The 20,180-nt window shown below is 36.0% G+C and overlaps 2 protein-coding genes across 6 annotated transcripts in view; one reads left to right on the forward strand and one right to left on the reverse strand.

Moving 5' to 3' along the window:
- The window catches only part of FAM227B (family with sequence similarity 227 member B), a 279,436-nt gene that overhangs the window by 114,433 nt on the left and 144,823 nt on the right, over positions 1 to 20,180 (reverse strand). The window lies entirely within an intron of this gene.
- The window catches only part of FGF7 (fibroblast growth factor 7), a 67,025-nt gene that overhangs the window by 2,105 nt on the left and 44,740 nt on the right, over positions 1 to 20,180 (forward strand). The window lies entirely within an intron of this gene.

The raw sequence follows: 20,180 nt of genomic DNA on the forward strand, positions 1-20,180 counted from the left end.
GCACAGCTTATGAACCTTAATCTGTGAAAGGATCAATTTTCAAGTGACATGTTTTCTCCGTTTCCTTTTTTTTGAAAAAAAAATTAAATCTAACTTTCTATTGGCTCTAAATCGGGATAGTTAAACTATGTTCCTAAAACTATCTCCTGGAGTAGGGCAAATCTACTAATACTATAATTGGAGCTGATCACTCAAGCCGATTTGAAAATATATTCTCCATGTCCTAAGCTCAAAATGCTCATATGTTAAGCAAAATGTAAATGCTATTATTCATACTGAAATGTGATTTATTGTCTTCTAGCAAAAGGCATTAGGAACTCTAATAGAGTACTCAGTAAATGCTCACCAAAAATGACTTACCATTAGTTTGAGGAACAGATAATTTTTAAAAATAATTTGATTTCCCTTGAAAAAATATTTCCATGGTGTGAAATACTGAAAATATGCATTCAGTGACTTGTGCAATTGTGTATAGTTTTAAAACAGAAGGGAATCTGTGGTATCCTCATCTGTTCATAACATAAAGAACTTGTATTTGATTGCTTAATCATTTACCTAGGCACAAAAATAGGTTCCTTCTAACATTTTCTTTATCTAAATATTCTGTGCCATAATAGTTCCATGGTACCTTAAGAGAAATGTGAATGTGAAGGAGGAAATAAAAGTGAGTTGGAAGAGATGTTAATTCCATGATTTAAATGTAAATAATTACATTTTCCTCAAGAATCAGTTATTCTTTTCATGTTGATATGTCAGGGTTGGATTTATCATTTAGCAGCTATGATTAATAACCAATTTCAAAAGTATTAAGTTTTATGGGGTAAAATATCAATATATACCTGAACATATACATTAAGAATTTAAAATCCCTGAGTGGAAGGAAATTTTGTTTGTATTACTAGTACTTGAACAATGTTATTATCATATCATTTTATAATATTATGCATGTCAAAGTCAATTGAAAAAGAATGCACGGGGTGATGGTGTAAACATTTGCCTAGCACAGTGCTAGGATTATAGTGAATATTTAAAACTTTCGCTGCTTGTTTAATAAACGGCTTTTAGGCTTCCAAACCAATGAACCAATATGGGAATATGGGGAATTACGTTTCCAATATGAAAATGAGAGAATCCACTTTTTAGACTATAACTGATATAGAATGTTAAGGCCATTTAAATGGATTGCTAACAGTATGGTTTTATTATTACCTCTATTAATAATGTTAATGTGCTAGTTCTAGAATATTGTTCTGATTATACTGAAGTTTAGGTAAGGAAATAACTACTTGGAGGAAAGTTTTGTGGATAGCTACTTCTCTGTGAGCAACAGAATTTGGCTGACATCAATAAATAAATTTATTTATAAGTTATTGAGATTTATAATGGATAACAGAACTTGGTGGAGAAAACAGAGCCCAGGTGGAAATTATGACAGATAGGTCCAATCCCCGCCTATGAATGACTTTGGAACAATTTCTTACTTTTTCCAATTCTCATTTTTTTATCTACAGATGATCTCCAATATACCTTCTAGTTCTTACAGTCTATTTTATCCTAAACCTCAGAATATATAACATAAATGTGAACCATCTAAGTACTCATGTAATTACCGTAAACATTGAATGAGATGAAAGTGAATGTTATCTCAAAGATAAGTTAAGCTGTCAGAACTAATTTCAAATTGTAATAATAAGGTTACTGAACCTAAACACTACAGAATTCTTCCATATGCTAATTCCTTTTGAATGCTTTTACCAAGTAATGAAAAAGTGAAAAATTAGATGTAAAATCCAGTGAAAGTGAATAATATTCATAATTATTTGGGATCAATTAGAATATCTATGATTGGAATGCATTCAGACATATACGTTTTATTTTATATTAAAATTTCTTGAAACCACGAAACTCAGGTATTTTAAAACATACACAAAATGCTGAAGTTTTTTATAGTTTGAAACACAATTTAGCACTGACCTTGAGTAACCATAAAGCCAATTTGGTAGACAATTTCTATTCTAACTCTAATTCTACAGTAAAAAAAGAAAGGAAGAAAAAGGGAGGAAGGAAAGAAGGAAGGAGAGAAGGAAGGAAGGAAGGAAGGTCATTTTATATCATTATAAATTAGAATGTCACAATACCGATATACTAAAAGACATGATATAAAATATATAAATAATCTTCACTTCTATGAGCTTTTCCATAGACTGTATACTTAGTCTATATACTTTCTTGATATGATAAATTCTCCTGGAAAGGGAAACTTACATTGGGATCATTTCAGTAACTCCAAAATTGTTGTCAAGTTGTGCTGCTATCCTATTGAAGAAGCCTGTCAGGCTTCTCCATAAACAGGGGCTAATCACTGTTGTCTATAGGAAATCCTAAGGCACTCCATTGAAAAATATATGGAGTATAACACAGAACAGAATTCTGATAGTCATTTCCTATTATTCAATTTTAAAATTGAATGCCTCATACATAAAACATGCAAATTGTCACATGTGACGCTGAAGCTACTGTATCCAGGTACAAAGAAATCCAGGTACGAAGGAAGTGCTCAACAGTATTTTAAAAAGTCAAAGAAAACAAAAATATTGAAATTATAAAACTTGTAGATTGTTTACATTCCTCAATCCTTAATTGAATTAATGAACAAATGAACAAAAGATGTTTCCTTCCTATTTTCATTAAGATGAGAAAGTAAAAGGTAATTGGAAACTGAAACTCACTGAAACTCAGCAGAGGTCAGAAAGTGGTAAAGGTTAAGATTAAACTTTGAATTTCATTTTCAATGTTCTGATGCCTTAAATTCGTTCACTGGTTGTTAAACATCCTTCTCTGGAGGCCTTTTAAGATGGTATAGATTTAAATGTCTTAGATGATAAAATTTGCATGAAAAGTTAGATACCAGCTACCTGAAACAGTTTTTCTCTGGGTTACCATACGAAAGCCCCCAGTCCATTCTCATGGCTTTGCTTTGAATGAAAAGGAAAGTGACCTGAAGATGTTAATGGACCTTGAAGGACTGCTTACTTTACCAGCAGAAGCACTGCTCCCTCATAGGAATGTGGCTTATAAGATATTGCTAAGATAATGGACTGGAGTAGGTAGGTGAGGTGAAAAACCTGGGTGTATAATTCTCCTTCCAGAAGGTGTTGGGCTGGGGCAGGCGAATGGAGGGCCTAGAGGAAGAGAACAGGAGTGATAAGGAGGTCGATATGACGGCTCATGTCTCACATCTTTAGGGAATTAAAAAATTACTTGAGCTACCTTGGGTTGTAAGGGTCTCACTTCAGTCCTAAGTATAGTGTTGTCTTGTGAAATATTTTAAATCTAGATAAGAATGAGTCAATGTCAGAAAAAATGCACCAAGTAACCCAACAGAAACAAGACTTGTATTAGTAGCCATATAAGCAAGACCTGACTATGTAAAAGTAGGAATTCATAAGAGGCCAAGAGACGCTGAACTGCATTTCTGACTCTGGAGGGGAGAAAAGCTATCACTGGAGAACGGGTCCTGAGACCGCACGCTATTCTTACTCCGGAGGCAAGAAAGCCTCTCTTCTCAACTTGTTCTCTGGTGGCACCACATTTAGCCTTTTAGCAGGTTTCTAAGCGATGAAACTGGAACTTAACCTGAACTAGTAAAAAGAATAATAAAAGCATAAAATTCCCCTTCAAAATGAAATAAATATCCACATTCTCTGCAGAGGAGAACATTAATAATATCACGAAAGGACTGGCAATGGATGGTCAATACTTCCACTGCCGTTGTCAGAGTTTCCCCTTGGGGACTAAGGCCAGAGGGTGAATTTAGATAATTGGACCAGGCAACCCATCAGCAGACAGAGGCAATCACTCCTCACCTGATACAAATAACACTGCTGTTTAAGCTGGAAGTTGAGGTGGTGAGTGAGAGACAGCAGCAGTGCACTGGGCAACCAACAACTGCCCTGAGAGACAGATGTGGACTCTGAAAACTCAGTCCCTCAGGATGATTTTCTTGCTTTCGGCATCCAATTACTAAAATGTTTTTTGGTTTCCATTCCTTTTGAGAGGAAATCCTTAATTGCCATAAGCCATTGATTCAAGAAAAAGTATGCCTCACTTGTTATTATCAAGCACTGTAAGTTCCATAGCAAGAAAAGGGTTAGCCATTCTGAAAACTGGCCAATGATTTGGCAATATTGTCTTTTGGATTGTTAGGCTGTGACTGGATATGGCCTAACAATTGGCAAAAAGCAAATAAACACACTGCTGTTGGATCTGATTTGGCCACAAAATCTTCAGTGACTCAATTGTCAACAATTCTTTGGATAAGCTCCTGCTCAACAAGAATCTCTCCTAGTAGCTAACAAATACGCATATCACCTCTAAATACAAAGACAGCAAACTTGCTTATTCTCCAAAGAGTTCTTAGCAAGTTATCAAAAAAAGAACAATAATTCACACCGTCAAAATAAAAAATAAGAAAATCATGACAACCACATCTCTAAAAACAATAGACAAAGAGGAACATATCTATGTAACTGAACCAAAATCGTAGAATTACTGACAAAATGGAATCCTGTAGAACTGGTGACCTTTCTCTCTTCTTTAAGTTGTCAAGGCTGTAAATTATGGAAGATTTGGAAATAGCTAGATTTGGAAATATTAACTATTCTTTGAAAACTTTAATGTTAAGAATAATTTTTCATTTTATGGTCTTCCTCTTTCTTTAGGCTAACACCAGTGCCTGGCACTTATTAAGTGCTAGTAACAACTTATTGCCACAGGTGCATCTCTTATTTATTTTGTTAATTGTCATCTGAACTGGCCATCACTTTCATTTCTATATTAATCCAGAGCATCTGATCATGTATTTAACCTTGTGACTTAGTTGTATTACAACTCTTCAGCCTATAGTTTTAGCGCTTTCAGAGACCCAAGTGAATTGAAGAGGATGCAAGAAGCCAGCTTTTAGATATATGGAAGGGGTTCCTTTTCTAGACTTTTCTATTTCTCAGCCTTGGCTAAATATTGTAATCAGCTGCGAAACTTTAAAAAATACTGATACCAGGTTCCACCCACAAAGATTCTCATTAAATGTATTTGGGGGGCAGCCTGGGCATCAGGAATTTTAAAAGCTCCCCAGATAATTCTGACATGGCTGGCTCCAAAGCTGAGCCTGAGGGGATCACATTAGATTACTGGGGAAACCGCAGATCAGTTTAATCAGAATCTTGCGAAGGCAGGAAGGACCCAGGCATCAGTGTTTGTTTAAAGCTCTCCAGTGAGTCTAACGGCAGCTAAGGCTGAAAACCACTACTTAATGAGACAAGGCTTCTAATTCAGCAGGATTCCCTCGGGTGTCCTGGGAATGTTTTGGAACCTTTAGAGGGCTCCTGAGTTAACCTCTACCCCGGGGGATTTTGAAATGGGCTTATCAGGAATGAATCTCTGAATTATGCATCAAGGAAATTCTTCTGGGTCCATGCGACCTTTCTGACAAATCTTAGTGGCTCCAACATTTGGTGAACTGGCTTGGAAATGCACGTGATGACAGCTCTGCAGCTACTATTTAAGAAGGCATCTTCCGTGAATGAGTTCATTGCTGGGAAAAAATAGGTCTGGTGCCACAGTTTCAAAATGACAGGCAGGTCTGATTCTCTCCTGACACTGTCAAGTGGTGCTGCAGCAGGGAACCTGGAGAACAGGCATCAATACCAGCTTACAAGGCACTTAAATGAGCCATTTATGATTATGAACCCAGATGCCCCCAAATTAGAGTTTCACCTCCTATGACCACCTCACGAAAGCAGTGATTTAAAGAGACAAACTCCAGTCTAGAAAATCCAACAGGGAAGAAACCCTAAGCCTAGAGGGTCTATCCAGATTAGTGAAAGGCTACGAACCTAGCAGTTTGTTCCCTTTGTAAATTGGGGATTAAGGCAAAGCTTTCTTTCTTTTCTAACAATTCCAGCTTTCTTCGTCTGTATCAAAGAATTTATGGTAGCAGAGTAACTTCTTTTTCATCACTACTGGAATACAATATTTTTCTATGTTTTAATTTCACATATGGCACATAGAAGAAGAGGCAGGAATTGTGTATATCTAAGGAATACTGAGAAAAATTAATATTAAATGAAAAGAGCTTCCATGTGAATTCCTCCTTTTCCTAAACCATATCCAATCTTTCTTTAAAAAATTTATTGAGGTATGATTGACATATAAAAAGCTGTACTTATTTAATGTATACAACTTGATCAATTCAGAGATAAGAATACATCACTATATTCTATGCCATAAACGTACCCATCACTTCCAAAATTTCCTCCTGTGCTTTTTTATTAATTATTATTATTATTATTTGTGATAAAAGTACTTAACATAAGGCCTATCGTCTTAGAAAATATTTAAGTATACAATATTGCAAACTATGGACACTACACTGTACAGTATATCTCTTGGATTTATTCACCTTGCAAAACTGAAACTTAGTACCCTTTGACTAATATCTCCTTGTTTCCCCCACCCTCCAGCCCCTAGCAACCATTATTCTACTCTGCTTCCATAAGAGAGAAGTAATTTTTATTATATTTTAACATCTTTAAAACTAATATTTTAGATTCTTCCTGTAAGTTGTATCAGGTAGTATTTGCCTTCCTGTATCTAGCCTATTTCACTTAACATAATGTCCTCCTGGTTCATATTCATCTTTCTGCAAGCAAAATAGGTTGGAAAATAAAATTGTCTGCCTTTCACATGGTTCTGAAAACCACATTAAAGAAACACTGAACATTTGACTGTTTCTTGACCAAGATTCGCATCTGTATTTGAGATATCTGCACCTGACTTAGAGAAGCCATACCAAATTTACTAACAAAGAAAATGTCATTAAAGTTATTCAGCTAGTTGGGTTTGTGTAGTAATATATAAAGACAAAGGGATTAGGGTGGGGAAGGAGAGAGGAGAATTATCCAATATCCATGTCCAAGTAGAACTTGTCTTTTAGGCAGACAACATCCTTCTCAGAGAAAAAAAGTTTAATGTATATTGGGGAGAATTGTCTCTAGAGATTCTTCAGTTGTTCCAGTCAACTTTCCTGCAGAAGAATGTAATCACTTCTACTGGTGTGGCCACAAGTACTTGATAGGGCCATTGGCTAGTGTCCTAAGAATAAAAAGGAAGAAAATATCTTTTGTCTGTGAACAGGAGAGAAAAAGGTGAGAGAGGAAAGGAAAAAAGGACCTTATATAAAAATTAATGAATTTTGTATTTTAAGTTTAGGGAGGACTTAAATACAAAAGATTCTCATAAAATACAGCTCTACTAAGTTTTTTAAAAAACTGAAGTAGTTGATGTACAATATTCCACTAACTTTTTGATGCCCTTACGGAATAAAGGAAATTGAATGCAATGGATTGACAATATAGTAGAGGAAGGATTTCTGAGACGGAAACAAACAAAAACAAAATAGTGTACAGAGGGGTTGAAATGATAATAGATTATTGCATATGTTACTCATATAGGAGGTTTGAAAATTTGTGCTTTTAGCTATGATAATCTTTGCTTATTTATCCAGACTATTCTGAAACTGAGTTTATTTTTCTGATTAATACGAGAAAGGAGAAATGAGGCCTATTTCAACATCCTTAAATAGCATATTTATCATGTTCCATTAAAAGCTACTGTAATATTTTCCATTTCATCTGCCTATTTGAACTTCACATGTAGTTGTAGATAATGCTGAGAAAATGATTTGAGATCAAATTCAGAATCACCTCAGCCTGCCTCAGATTTTTCTTACAGCAGCAATTACAAACTTTGTTTCTTAGAACACTAGTGTCCTTTGAGATATTAATGGTGTTTCCTGCAGCACAGTTTCCGTGGCTCATTGGAAAATATTAGGTTAAATAAAGCTGAACAAGTTTTTTTCAGAGCAGAAAATTCTCCAAGCCTATACTACACTAGTGTGAATTGCAAAACTCTAGGAGAAGACTATATATGGTTTCCCAAACTTATCTGACAGCAGAGTATACCCTCCACTCCCACTACCCTCCCTACTCTCATCCCTGATTTGGGTAAAACATTTAAATTTCTAAATGGAAACTAGGGAGCTATTGCCTAGGGAATCTATCTTTGGTGTAGTGAAGAACAAAAACCAAGCTTCCACTCCGTTTTTGGTCCAAATAAAAAGGCTATAAAAATGGACTTGAACCAATGTTTTAAGAGTGACCTTGAACCAAAAATGTGTGCCAAAGTCAGGAGCCTGCATATAATTTTGGACTATTAGGGTAGTATTTTGGGTATAAATGCTGTACTGAAATCCAGAGATTTGCAGTGAGATTTAAGCCTAGTCTGAAGCTCCTTCTGACTTCTGAGAAGCTTTAAAGAACACTTCTCCTAATCTGAAATGATGCCCAACAGCTATCATTTGAGCAATCTAGAAACTGACAAAAACATTTCCCATGCAGTAATCTAAAAATGTTTTAGCATTCCAACATGATTGAAGAATTCATATCTTATATACCTAAAATCAATAAACTTTGTTTTACTTTCCAAAAAAGCAGTTTGAGTAAAAATTGAAGTTATTTCAATTATACCAATAAAGAACACGTTTCATTTACTGGCCAAAAACTATTTAGAAATTTGAAATTTAACCTAAACAGAAGGGAGGACTGCAAATTTAATAAATTAATTTCATACCCTTTGAAAAAGTCACTTATTTGAGATTTTAAATAGAACTAACTGCTTTTCTAGTCATATACAACACATTTGCTTGTCTTATGGTTTTTTCTGTTTGCATTTGGCAATGCCACTAGAATGTCATTTCTGGAAAGATAAGTATCATGTCTTACTCTCCCTTTTGTCTCCCAATGGCAGATAGCTCAATGCAAAGGGTGGAAGAAGGGAAGACAAACTGACAATCACTCATATTTCTCTGTTAACTTTTTATACATTTAGAATTAACTATAGGTAAGAAATAGATCAGTAAATTATCATGAAAATGTAATGTGGACAAGAATGAAAAATCTTGCTAAAATAAAACAGAAGTACACTTCACTTTTTAAAATTCTCTATTATTAAGAAAATGTTGGTCTCCAGAACCTCTTTGACTTAATGTTTTTCTAGGTAATTTTAAGGGAGGAGTGGCAAGGTTTTATTGTAGAGGTCAATAATCTAAGCAGGCACAGGTACCACTGGTGACACTGAAAGGGTGATTGGCAGGGCATGGTGAAGACCAATCCTGGAAAAGCAGTAGTCTTCCTCAGCACTCATTCTTATTTTCACCTGACTGTCAACTAATCCCTACATGTGAAAAACTATATGCAGAAAAAAATTTGTAGTTTATATTGGTTTAAGGAATATCTGCACTAAAAGGATACACAGAGGGGAAAAGTCTTTAAAAATTAAATGAGCTATACTGGTGAACACAAGCAGTGGGCTGATAATATTTATGTAGAGATCTGCCTACTTTCTAGCAGCACTTATAAAACTGATCTTGGGCAAGGTTGAAGAGAGGAGAGGACATGTGTATAGGAAGAGAGAGCTGGGGAGAAGTACAAAGTTGGTGAACGTACTCTCAATTTGTTTTAGTGCCAGTAGCCTGATCCTCAGGTAGTCTTTTGGTGATTTATGATGTCTCTAACTGTATTTCTGACCACAGGCCTGGTTAGTGGGGTTCATATTGAGGCAGCTCTCATGGGAGCTCACCGTAGGCAGTGAAAAGTTTCCTTCCTTGCTTGCTTGAATGATGAAGACGTCACACAAAACAAGACTGGTGATTTCTTTATTCATTCTTTGTTAATTCGACAAACAGTCATTGATACCTTCCCTATGCCAGATCAAGGCTACCGTAATTAAAAGTCCGTAGTCCATGTATTTAGAGAATTAACAGATTAGCTGGGGGTGGAGGGTGAACTACAAGTCAGAGGGGGAAAGTTTAGAGCACATTCGGGTGTTGCCTAACTCAACTTGAGGAGGTGGGCGTGGAGGTCTTTTCTGGGAGACAATGACCTGAAGGATGAGCAGGATGAAAGAGAGAAGACGAATGTATTACTTTCAGGGGAAATATTTTTTCTACATGTTTGGTAGTAAGAAAGTATTGCAAGGTTGGGAAACGGAAAGTGATTTAATACCTTTCCAGTTATCAATGTTAAGCTCACTAAGGTAAACCTTTTTTTTTCTATTAAAAAATATGAGAACATTCACCCTTTATCAATTTTCTGACTTTGTCTAATTGCTCTGCTTACTAAAAATGTCTATTTCCTTTAAAGGAAAAGTATTTTTAAAGGCATAATTTAAGTTCTGCTAATTGGAATAATATTGTTTTTCTGGATAACTGAATATTTTTCTCCTTTTAATGTAATTTGAATCTTTGATCATCATTGTAATATGCTTAAGCGAGCTGTTCAGTAATGATCATGGTAGCTTATGATTATGGAGGATTTTCTTCCCCACAGCAGTTTCTAAATAGTAAGAGAAACAATGGTTTTGAAGCTTCTTCTTAGCCTTTAAAGACAAAATTATGAAAGTTATCTGCCACATTCTTTAAGATAAGACAACTTTTCTTACTATTAGAGTTGCATCACCTGCTTCAGCTATTTAACCAGGACACTCGGTAGTCAAGCAGCTGTGCAGATTTACTCCCTCTAAATCCTGAAGTAGGCAATGAGGTGAGGTGAGGTTTTCCCACTTAGATAAATCTACTGATGTATCCCTGTTTCTGAGAAATTGTGTTCAACTCCCTTCCTGTGCAAATAATACATTATAAAATAATGTTGTATGTTTAATAGACATAGAGAGGTGCTCTCAACTCTGAGAAGATTCTGCCCTAATTTGGTCTTCAAATTTTCTCTTAATTGGCTTGAAGTTGATCAGATATTGAATAAAAATTCATCCCAAAGAAGACGAGCATAGATAAATCTATATCATGGTTGTTAAGTTTGTACTTGGACCTAAAATCTGTCATGTTTTAAGGTACTATTTAATATTTTATCGGGTGTTCACATTAATATTACTATTAAAATTACTGCACTGTGTAGAAATAAATTTTGTTTGTTACTGTCGTCATAAATCTTCTAATTCAGTCTACACAAAATTGCACAATGTACAACTGGGAACATGTTTATTGAGTGACTAAATATAAGCAGATTACTAAAATGATGTTAATTCTTTAAAAATACACATGCCAGTATTGAAATTGGTGCAGAACACTGTATTCCATTCTAATTAATCCTCAAAATACCTCTTTGTTGTAAGATTGCAATCACGCTATTAGTCCACTTTACAAGAGGAAAGAAAAAACCCTCAGGAATTGGCCAGCTTGATAAGTTTGCTAGTATACAAATTCTAGTTTTAAAATTATACATAGGCTACCATAATGAGATATCACCTCACAGCTCTCAGAATGGCTATCATCAAAAGGACCATAAATAACAAATGCTGGAGAGGATGTAGAGAAAGGGAGCCCGGTACACCATTGGTGGGAGTGTAAATTGGTGCAGCCACTGTGGAGAGTCCTCAAAAAATCTAAAAATAAAACTATCATATAAGCCAGCAATTCCACTCCTGGGTATATATCCAAAGAAAATAAAAACATTAATTCAAAAAGACACTGCACCCCAATGTTCATAGCAGCATTATTTACAATAGCCAAGATACAAAAGCAATTTAAGTGCCTGTCAACACATGAATGAATGAATGAAGAAGACGGAATACTACCCAGCCATGAAAAAGCACATTTTTTTTTGCCATTTCCAACAATATGGATGGACCTGGAGGGTATTATTCTTAGTTAAATAAGTCAGACAGAGAAAGATAAATACTGTAGATTATCAATCATATGTGGAATCCAAAAAATAAAACAAATGTGAATATAACAAAAAAGGAACAGACTCACAGATATAGAGAACAAACTAGTGGTTACCAGTAGGAAGAGAGAAGGAGGAGGGGCAAGCCATGGATAGGAGATTTAGAGGTACAAACTACTATGTGTAAAATAAATAAGCTACAAAGATACATTGTACAGCACAGGGAATATAGCCAATATTGTATAATAACTCTAAATGGAGTATAATCTATAAAAATTTTGAATCACTGTGTTGTATACCTGAAGCTAATATAATATTGTAAATCAACTGTACCTCAATAAAAAATACAGAGGCTGGTTTTGCCTCCTATTTAGGTGTTGTTCCTTTTAATTAAGAAAGATTGGTGTTTAAAATAAGCTGATGATTGAAATGATCATATCAAAAACCTCTGTGTGCAGTAATTGATTGTTTTCTGGAAGTATATGGGTATTCACTTAACTTACAAATAGTAGATATTGAATAATAGGCCTGATAAATTCACTGTGTGATTAACATCATTATATATTAAAGATCAAGAAGTTCATATTCAGAATACTACTTTAAAACTTCCAGTTTCCTTATAGTCAACACAAGATACTAAGAGACTTTGAAGGGGAAGAAGTGAGGTATTTTCAAGTTACACTTTTCCCCCATAATGATAACACAGGTCAATAATATTATTTTAGGATCATAAAAATTACTATAAGAGGTAAACTTATTGAGTAGTTACTGTGTGCCTGGCAGAGTTATATGCTCTTTTTGCAGTTGAGGCAACACAGAGGTAGGTAGCTTGCTCTAGGTTCCATGGCTAGTAACTGCCAGAGATGGGATATGAACTCAAGTAGGTTTAACTTCAAATTTTTATTATTAACACATGTATCACTATACTGTCACTGGTGTGACTAAAATATCACACATTAATTTGCATCATGCAGTTGGATAATTTGCATCCGAAGAACTATAAACAGCTGCAATGTTCTCCTCTGTAATATGCCCTAATGAGTATTCGGCATTTTCTTATTATTAAATAAAAACTCTGCTCCAACTTTTCTTGTACAAAACATCTCCATTTGTCTTCCTCTTGAGTTGGCGTGGAAACCTTCAGTTTATTTTGCTTACAAATTGCTAAAGACATTGCAAAATTTGATTTGGTTGTATTTTAAACACATTTCTGACATTTGTTAAAACTATTTATACTTCTGTTCATTAGTAAGTGCCTTCATAATTACAGAATACATACCTATATACCGTTTAATTTCAGAGAGTAAATCAGTCAATTTTAGGAGTACAGCCACATAGTTCCCCTCTCTAGAGGCCATTAAATCCAAAAGGAACAAACACAAAAACAAATGAAAGAAGTCGCAGAGAGTTTGTTCTAACAAGCACTTCTGAAAGATAGGTTGAAAAAGAAATAGTATATTGGCAAATTGGTTCTTTCTTTTGTCTACAATTACTATGTTCTCAATTTATTTCTAATCCTTTTGGGACTTTTCCCAATTAAAAGACGCAAGAGAAAGGGAATAAAAATAAGTTAGTGCAAAGACAGTACGTAGATTTTAATTTTCATAGTGCTCTTTTAGTATAAACATTAATACTTGTTATTTAACACCTAGGAGTACACTGAATTGATTATAAAGTCTGAAGCAGCATAGGGATGTGGAAATAATATCATATTAGGGTTTTAATCTTTTTTCTTCCAGTAATTAATTGACCTTGGGCAAGTACTTAACTATTGTGGATCTCAATGGCCACCTAAAGGGGTGGGATAGGGAGGGTGAGAGGGAGATGAAAGAGGGAGGAGATATGGGGATATATGTATATGTATAGCTGATTCACTTTGTTATAAAGCAGAAACTAACACACCACTGTAAAGCAATTATACTCCAATAAAGATGTTAAAAAAAAAAAAAGCCAGGCTTCCCTGGTGGCGCAGTGGTTGAGAGTCTGCCTGCTGATGCAGGGAACACAGGTTCGTGCCCCAGTCCGGGAAGATCCCACATACCGTGGAGTGGCTGGGCCTGTGAGCCATGGCTGCTGAGCCTGCGCATCCTGAGCCTGTGCTCCGTAACGGGAGAGGACACAACAGTGAGAGGCCTGCGTACTGCAAAAAAGGAAAAAAAAAAAGCCGCCTATGCTCAGTAAAAAAAAAAAAAAAAAAAAAAGGGGGTTGTGTGTGGTTAGAGCAGATTGTTTGAATAGATTTCAATTGTTAAATGTTACCAATAGTACCAAGCAACTGAGGGAGGGAGGGAGAGAGAGAGAAGGTGTATTAGCTATAAATGCTGCATAATAAATTACCCCAAATTTAGCAGCTGAAATAGTATTTATTATCTCCTAGTGCCAGAGGGTCAGGAATCTGGGAGCAGCTAGGCTGAGTGGTTCTAGCTAAGGGTCTCTCATGAGGTTGCAGTCAGCTGTCACAAGGGCTGCAGGCTTCTCAGGACTTGACTGGAGCTGAAGGACCTGCTTCCAAGTGCTCTTACAAGGTAACTGGCAGGCTGTCAGTCAGAGAGTTCCTTTGCACCACATGAGTCTTTCGATAGGCTTCCTCAGTGTCTTCATGACACAGTAACTGGCCTCCCCCAGACTGAGTGGTGAGAGAGAGGGGGAGAGAGAAGGAAAAAATGAGCACACCTCCAAGATGGGAACTGAGGTGTGACACACCATTACTTCTGCCTTATTTCACTGGTCACAAAGAAAGGCCCTCGTGAAATGTGGAAGCGAACCACACAAGGGTGTGAATATTAAGTGGTGGGCATAATTAGAGGCCAAACTAAGGCTGGCTACCACTTATGGTTTCTGCATCTGCAGACCTTTTAGTCAAGTTGGGAATCAAAGTTGTTAAAGCAACAACAGAAGGAGCAGAGCAACACGACTGTGAAATGAGACTGAGGAACAGATAACTCTCCTTATAGAAGCTGCTAATTTGGCTGAAGGTCTCCTTAGGAGGCATGTGTGACTCTCTTCTCTTACTGCAGACTGAGAGGAAACCTTATAGCATTTGTTAGTGCCCCACCTTGTAGCGCTGAGAAAGAAACGGGATTATTTGCTTACTTGAAAGCACACACAGGGGTCATATGAGACAAAGACAGCTCCATTCTGGAGTTATAGGGCTGGAAGGAACCCTTGAGATCATCTAGTCCAAAGATCTTGACATGGAATTTGACATGGAAACTGGTAAGGAAAAATTATACACAAAATTTTGAGGAGTGGATTCAAAGCTTTCATCAGATTCTCAAAGGTACCCGTTTCCAAAAAAAGTTTAAGAAGCACCAATATAGTACATCATGCTCATCTTTTATTGATGAGGGATCTGAGACACAAAGAAGTAAGAGAACTTTTCAAAATCATGTCATGAATTAGTGGCAGTGGTTGTTTGGACTAGAATTGGAGTCTTCTGGTTTTTAGCTCAGTATTATTTTAGTTACATCCCTGGGTATGCAATATTCATTGTTACTCTGGTTTATAAAAGCAAAGGCTTAGCTGATTTCCAATTACACACCTCTATTACTAGGATCATTCTCCCTTTTGTCCCCCTACCAACTGCTAAAACATTGGTATGTTTCATATAAGTAAGAGTCATCAGAGGGGAAGAATATTGCTCCAAAGTATTTATAATGTGAAAACCCAGTGTTTATAGATAGGAAAAAGAGATAAGCAAATAGATTATAGTTGGTCATATATAATATAAACCCAAAGACTGACCCCAAATATTAATTCATTCATTTAATAGATATTTTTAAGCATGCAGTATATGCCAGGAACTGTGCTAGTTGTTGGGGATGCAATATAATAGAACTCAAGATAGAAACAATTTCTGCCCTCACACCATTTCTAGCAGTCCTCCCTATCTGCCTCTGTCATATTCAATCTCTTTTCCTTGACAAACCTGTTGAGTGGTTTGCGCAGCACATAACTGGTGGATGGTAAGAACTGAGTAGAGATACAGGTGTCATTTAGAAGCCAAAACAGGGTATCATTTTAAAAAGAAGGAAAGAAAAGGGTGGGAGATTTGAATTGTCTAGTAAAAACAGCAACGACTTGGAACTGAGTTGTTTTCTGTGGAATGCTTCAGTAACTATCTTAGTGGATTGCCTTTACACACAGCTTTATAAAGGTAGGCAATTATAACGGACATTGAATATGGTGATTTGTAAGTACTCTATGCAAAGCACTAATCTAACAGCTGAGGTGGGAGGTGAGGCATAAGGAAAGGGGAGGTGGTGAGAAGGGAGTTGGAGAAGAGTTGATATAATAGATGTAAAGAAGTGTAACATTTTAAACTCCTGATCTTAAAGCCTAGGAGAATACAATAATATAGTATAGATTTCCCCATACATATTATAATTTTACATAAATTTACATATTATAATTTTACATAAATTTCCAAAATTTTCACTTGCTGGATAAAGATATTATTTTCAGTTTAAATTTTCTTTTATATTAAAACTACGGTATACTTCTAAATACTGATTTTTTTTAAACATCTTTATTGGAGTATAATTGCTTTACAATGGTGTGTCAGTTTCTGCTTTATAACAAAGTGAATCAGTTATACATATACATATGTTCCCATATCTCTTCCCTCTTGCATCTCCCTCCCTCCCACCCTCCCTATCCCACCCCTCTAGGTGGTCACAAAGCACCAAGCTGATCTCCCTGTGCTATGTGGCTGCTTCCCACTATAAATACTGATGTTTTATTAATTTATCTTATTTACTATTTTAAAAATAATGATGAAGTAATTAGTATATTATTGTTGGGAGTAGGCTGGCAACAATTTCACTGGAGAAGACTTCTGATTAAAATGGGAACACTTTTAAAGTCAAGAGCCACTATTCATGGACTATTTTAACTAAATGTCACGTGAAGTTAAAGGGCAATTTGATCTAGATCATTAGGATTTAAATTGAGAACGCAATTCAATTCCATATTTATAGAGTACATTTAATATACAAGGTGACATTGTATAATAAAGGCTATGTATATGTATAATAAAGGCTATGAAGAGAGTAACTTTTGTCTTTACTGTGCTTTTATAGGAAATAATTTGGTAAGTTCCGAAAGTTACTAACACATTTCACATGAAGAAGGGAGAGACTTCTCAGTGAGCCAAAAGAGGTGAAAGGGAGAGAGTAGAATTAGGAAAAGAAAATTTCCTGGAAAAAGTGCATTTGAACAAAAGGGGGACTGGTTGAAGGATTCTGGCAGAGTGAAGAGCTTTCCAAGTCATGAACAAAGTATACACAAAGGTATGGGTACAGTAGGGGAATTTTGAAGAATGGTGAGTCCTGTCCTGGCTAACTGGAGAGTATGGTGCATGGCAAGTGGCAACACAGAGCTAGTAAATGGGAAAAATGCTTCAAAACATATTTTAACTTCACAGTATGAAAAGAGAAGATAGGAGAACAGAAAAAGAGGGTGAAGGTCGGTGGCAGGGGGAGATAGAATTAAAGGATGGATGTGAGGAAGTAAATAGAGAAAGACAAGCATGGGAAGAAGTAGGGAGAAAGAGGGAAAAGGAATACACAGATACAACAAGAAAGAAAAGACAAAAGGCAGAGGGATGCTCTGTAAGTCCTGAAGTCCACAGAGATTTTAACAGATGTAACCAGGGTACTCACCAGAGGTAGAGGGCATGCATGGGGGCTCGTCTTCTTGGATAAATGGACTGTGATTCGACTAATATTACCCTAATTACTCAATGAAATCATGCTAAAGGTCAGATGTGCAAGCCTGTGGTTTCCTACTCTGACGTAAGGCTTTCACAATCATCCCTGTATTTAGTTTATGGAAACAAGCCACCTGGTTCATGGTAGATAATTGTAAATAATCTTGCATTGTATTGCTATTTCTTTTGACAAGTTTAAGAACCTGAGACTATAAACTAGGAAATTCTTTTTGTTCGTTGCTGGCAAAATACCTGGAGCTTTGATTAGGGGGTAAATATATTTTGAGCTTCTATAAGGTTAGGAAGTAAGCTAAAGTTGCAAAGCTAGTCAGTGGTAGAGGAGGATTGGAACCTAGATTGCTAGGTATCCCGAGATGCATTAAAAAGGTCAAAGAGAAAAATATAACAACTAGCAAAGAAATCATATGTTAACACAAGAGCTTCTCAATCTTCTTGTAAACAAATTTTGTTTCAGCGGTGTCAAATACAAAATTTTTCTTGAAATATAATCTTATTCACTGTGGTAATTAGTACTTGTAAGTATGAGAGAAATTTCTTTGAGATATTCTAAGATTAAAATCTAAGGAATCAAGCACAACTTCTCAAGAAATCATATCCTCCTCTACTTGTGAATTTGAACTCTATTTTTGACATTTGTCTGAAGGAAGAACTATTTACTTTAAAAAATTTAGTTGTAGTAAAACTATCACATTCCACTTACAGATATAAAAATATACAGTTATAAACTTCTTATAGTTTTTAAGATAAGAAACAAAAGGAAATGTGCTAAGTGCACCAATGAAAGAAATTAATGCCTATTGTTAATTTAAGAAACTCCAGAGCTTCCCTGGTGGCACAGTGGTTAAGAATCTGCCTGCCGATGCAGGTGACACAGGTTCAAGCCCTGGTCCGGGAAGATCCCACATGCCGCGGAGCAACTAAGCCTGTGCACCACAGCTACTGAGGCTGTGCTCTAGAGCCTGCAAGCCACAACTACTGAGCCCCCGTGCCACAACTACTGAAGCCTGCACGCCTAGAGCTTGTGCTCCACAACAAGAGAAGCCAGTGCAATGCGAAGCCTGCGCACCGCAACGAAGAGTAGAGTAGCCCCCACTCACCGCAACCAGAGAAAGCCTGCGCGCAGCAACGAAGACCCAACACAGACAAAAATAAAATAAATAAAATAAAAATTAATTAAAAAAAACGCAACTCCACCCCTACCCCTCAAGTCGTAGTCTAATTCAAAATAAAATACTTCCCAGTAGGAAACTCTGCCGACGTTTAGAGTAAAAGATGAAACACCATCTATTTTCCTGGAGCGCGTTCAAACAAAATGTATCATATCATACATAGAAGATCATTTCTCTTCAGACATCCAAGATTCTACATTTTGTTGACTATGTTAACATTATCATAAAAAACGTCTTTCTCATATTATAAATTTGAAGGCCCTTATTATAAGAATAAGAACGTTGTTATAAAATTAAAAGAAAAGCAATAGTGAGTTGGCTCATCCTGTCTCAGACAATTTCACAGCTTTCTGAGGAGACTGAGTGGTCCTCATTATGTCATCTTCAAGGTTAGATCAGCATCTCAGAGTCCCCCATTATCTTTAATGACCTAGTACAGGTTAGCAGCCTCTGCATTTACTGAAATCTTCTTGAATATTTTCATTTTGTACTTGTGGAAACAAGTTCTTATTTATTACTTGCTCCATAAACCAATACTGAGGTAGACATCTCTGAAATTTTGGCCAGTTCTTTCACATATACCAGCCATTTTATTTCACTGATTTATTTATACTTAAGTATTATAGCTAGATTTGTATGTTTCTTTGAAATTAATTTTTTAAAAACAGGATTTAGATACATGATTCACATTAGCATTTTGCGTGTGAGCAATATAAAAGTTCATGGGAAATACATACATTTTTATTTGTAATTAAGTACATCTTGGTAGCAAATGCACTGATGTTCACTATGCTTAAAATAAATGTTCATCATCAATGATATATTTACTTGGGGTGGATTTCCTGGTAATAGTGATAATTTCATGCAAATTGATAGATTTCCAAACAATTAGTAATTGTTGAGGATGCTGATTTGGGTAAGACTGAAGTCTGTCCATGGAAAACTGTTAATGCATAAGAATATTTTTATGTGGAATGACTTTGTCTTCATTACTCTTGACTCCAAACTAGTTTAGCTAAATTATCACCAACATGGTGGAGAAAACAAAATCAAAGATTTACAGAGGAGGAATACATTGAATAAACAGCTGGTTTGCCTTTTGCTTTCCATGCAGATTAATGTCTTAGGCAGACGTAGAACTCTCAAGCTCTTGTCTTTCAGTGATTTAACTTTGGCTTCTGCAATCAGAAAAGCCTTCCCCACTTACAGGCTGCTCTAGTGATTTGAGTGTTTTTGGTTATTTTAAGGCAGAAGAGTAGACAAAGAACTATAACCATTATCTAACAAACCATTATCTAATCTGAAGTTCAAAGGGCAGAAATTCGAAGCAACACATTATGCTCCTGTTTACAGCTATGGTGTTGGAGGGCCAGATGAATGGAGATGATCTCAGGAACTTTCCAAATTACTAAGCCCTTTCTTTTCAACCTTCTCCTTGGCATCTCACTACTGATATTTCCCCAACTCTTCTCTTTCTCCCCATGT

The sequence above is a fragment of the Delphinus delphis genome, chromosome 2, assembly GCF_949987515.2.
Source record: "Delphinus delphis chromosome 2, mDelDel1.2, whole genome shotgun sequence".
Lineage (NCBI taxonomy): Eukaryota > Metazoa > Chordata > Mammalia > Artiodactyla > Delphinidae > Delphinus > Delphinus delphis.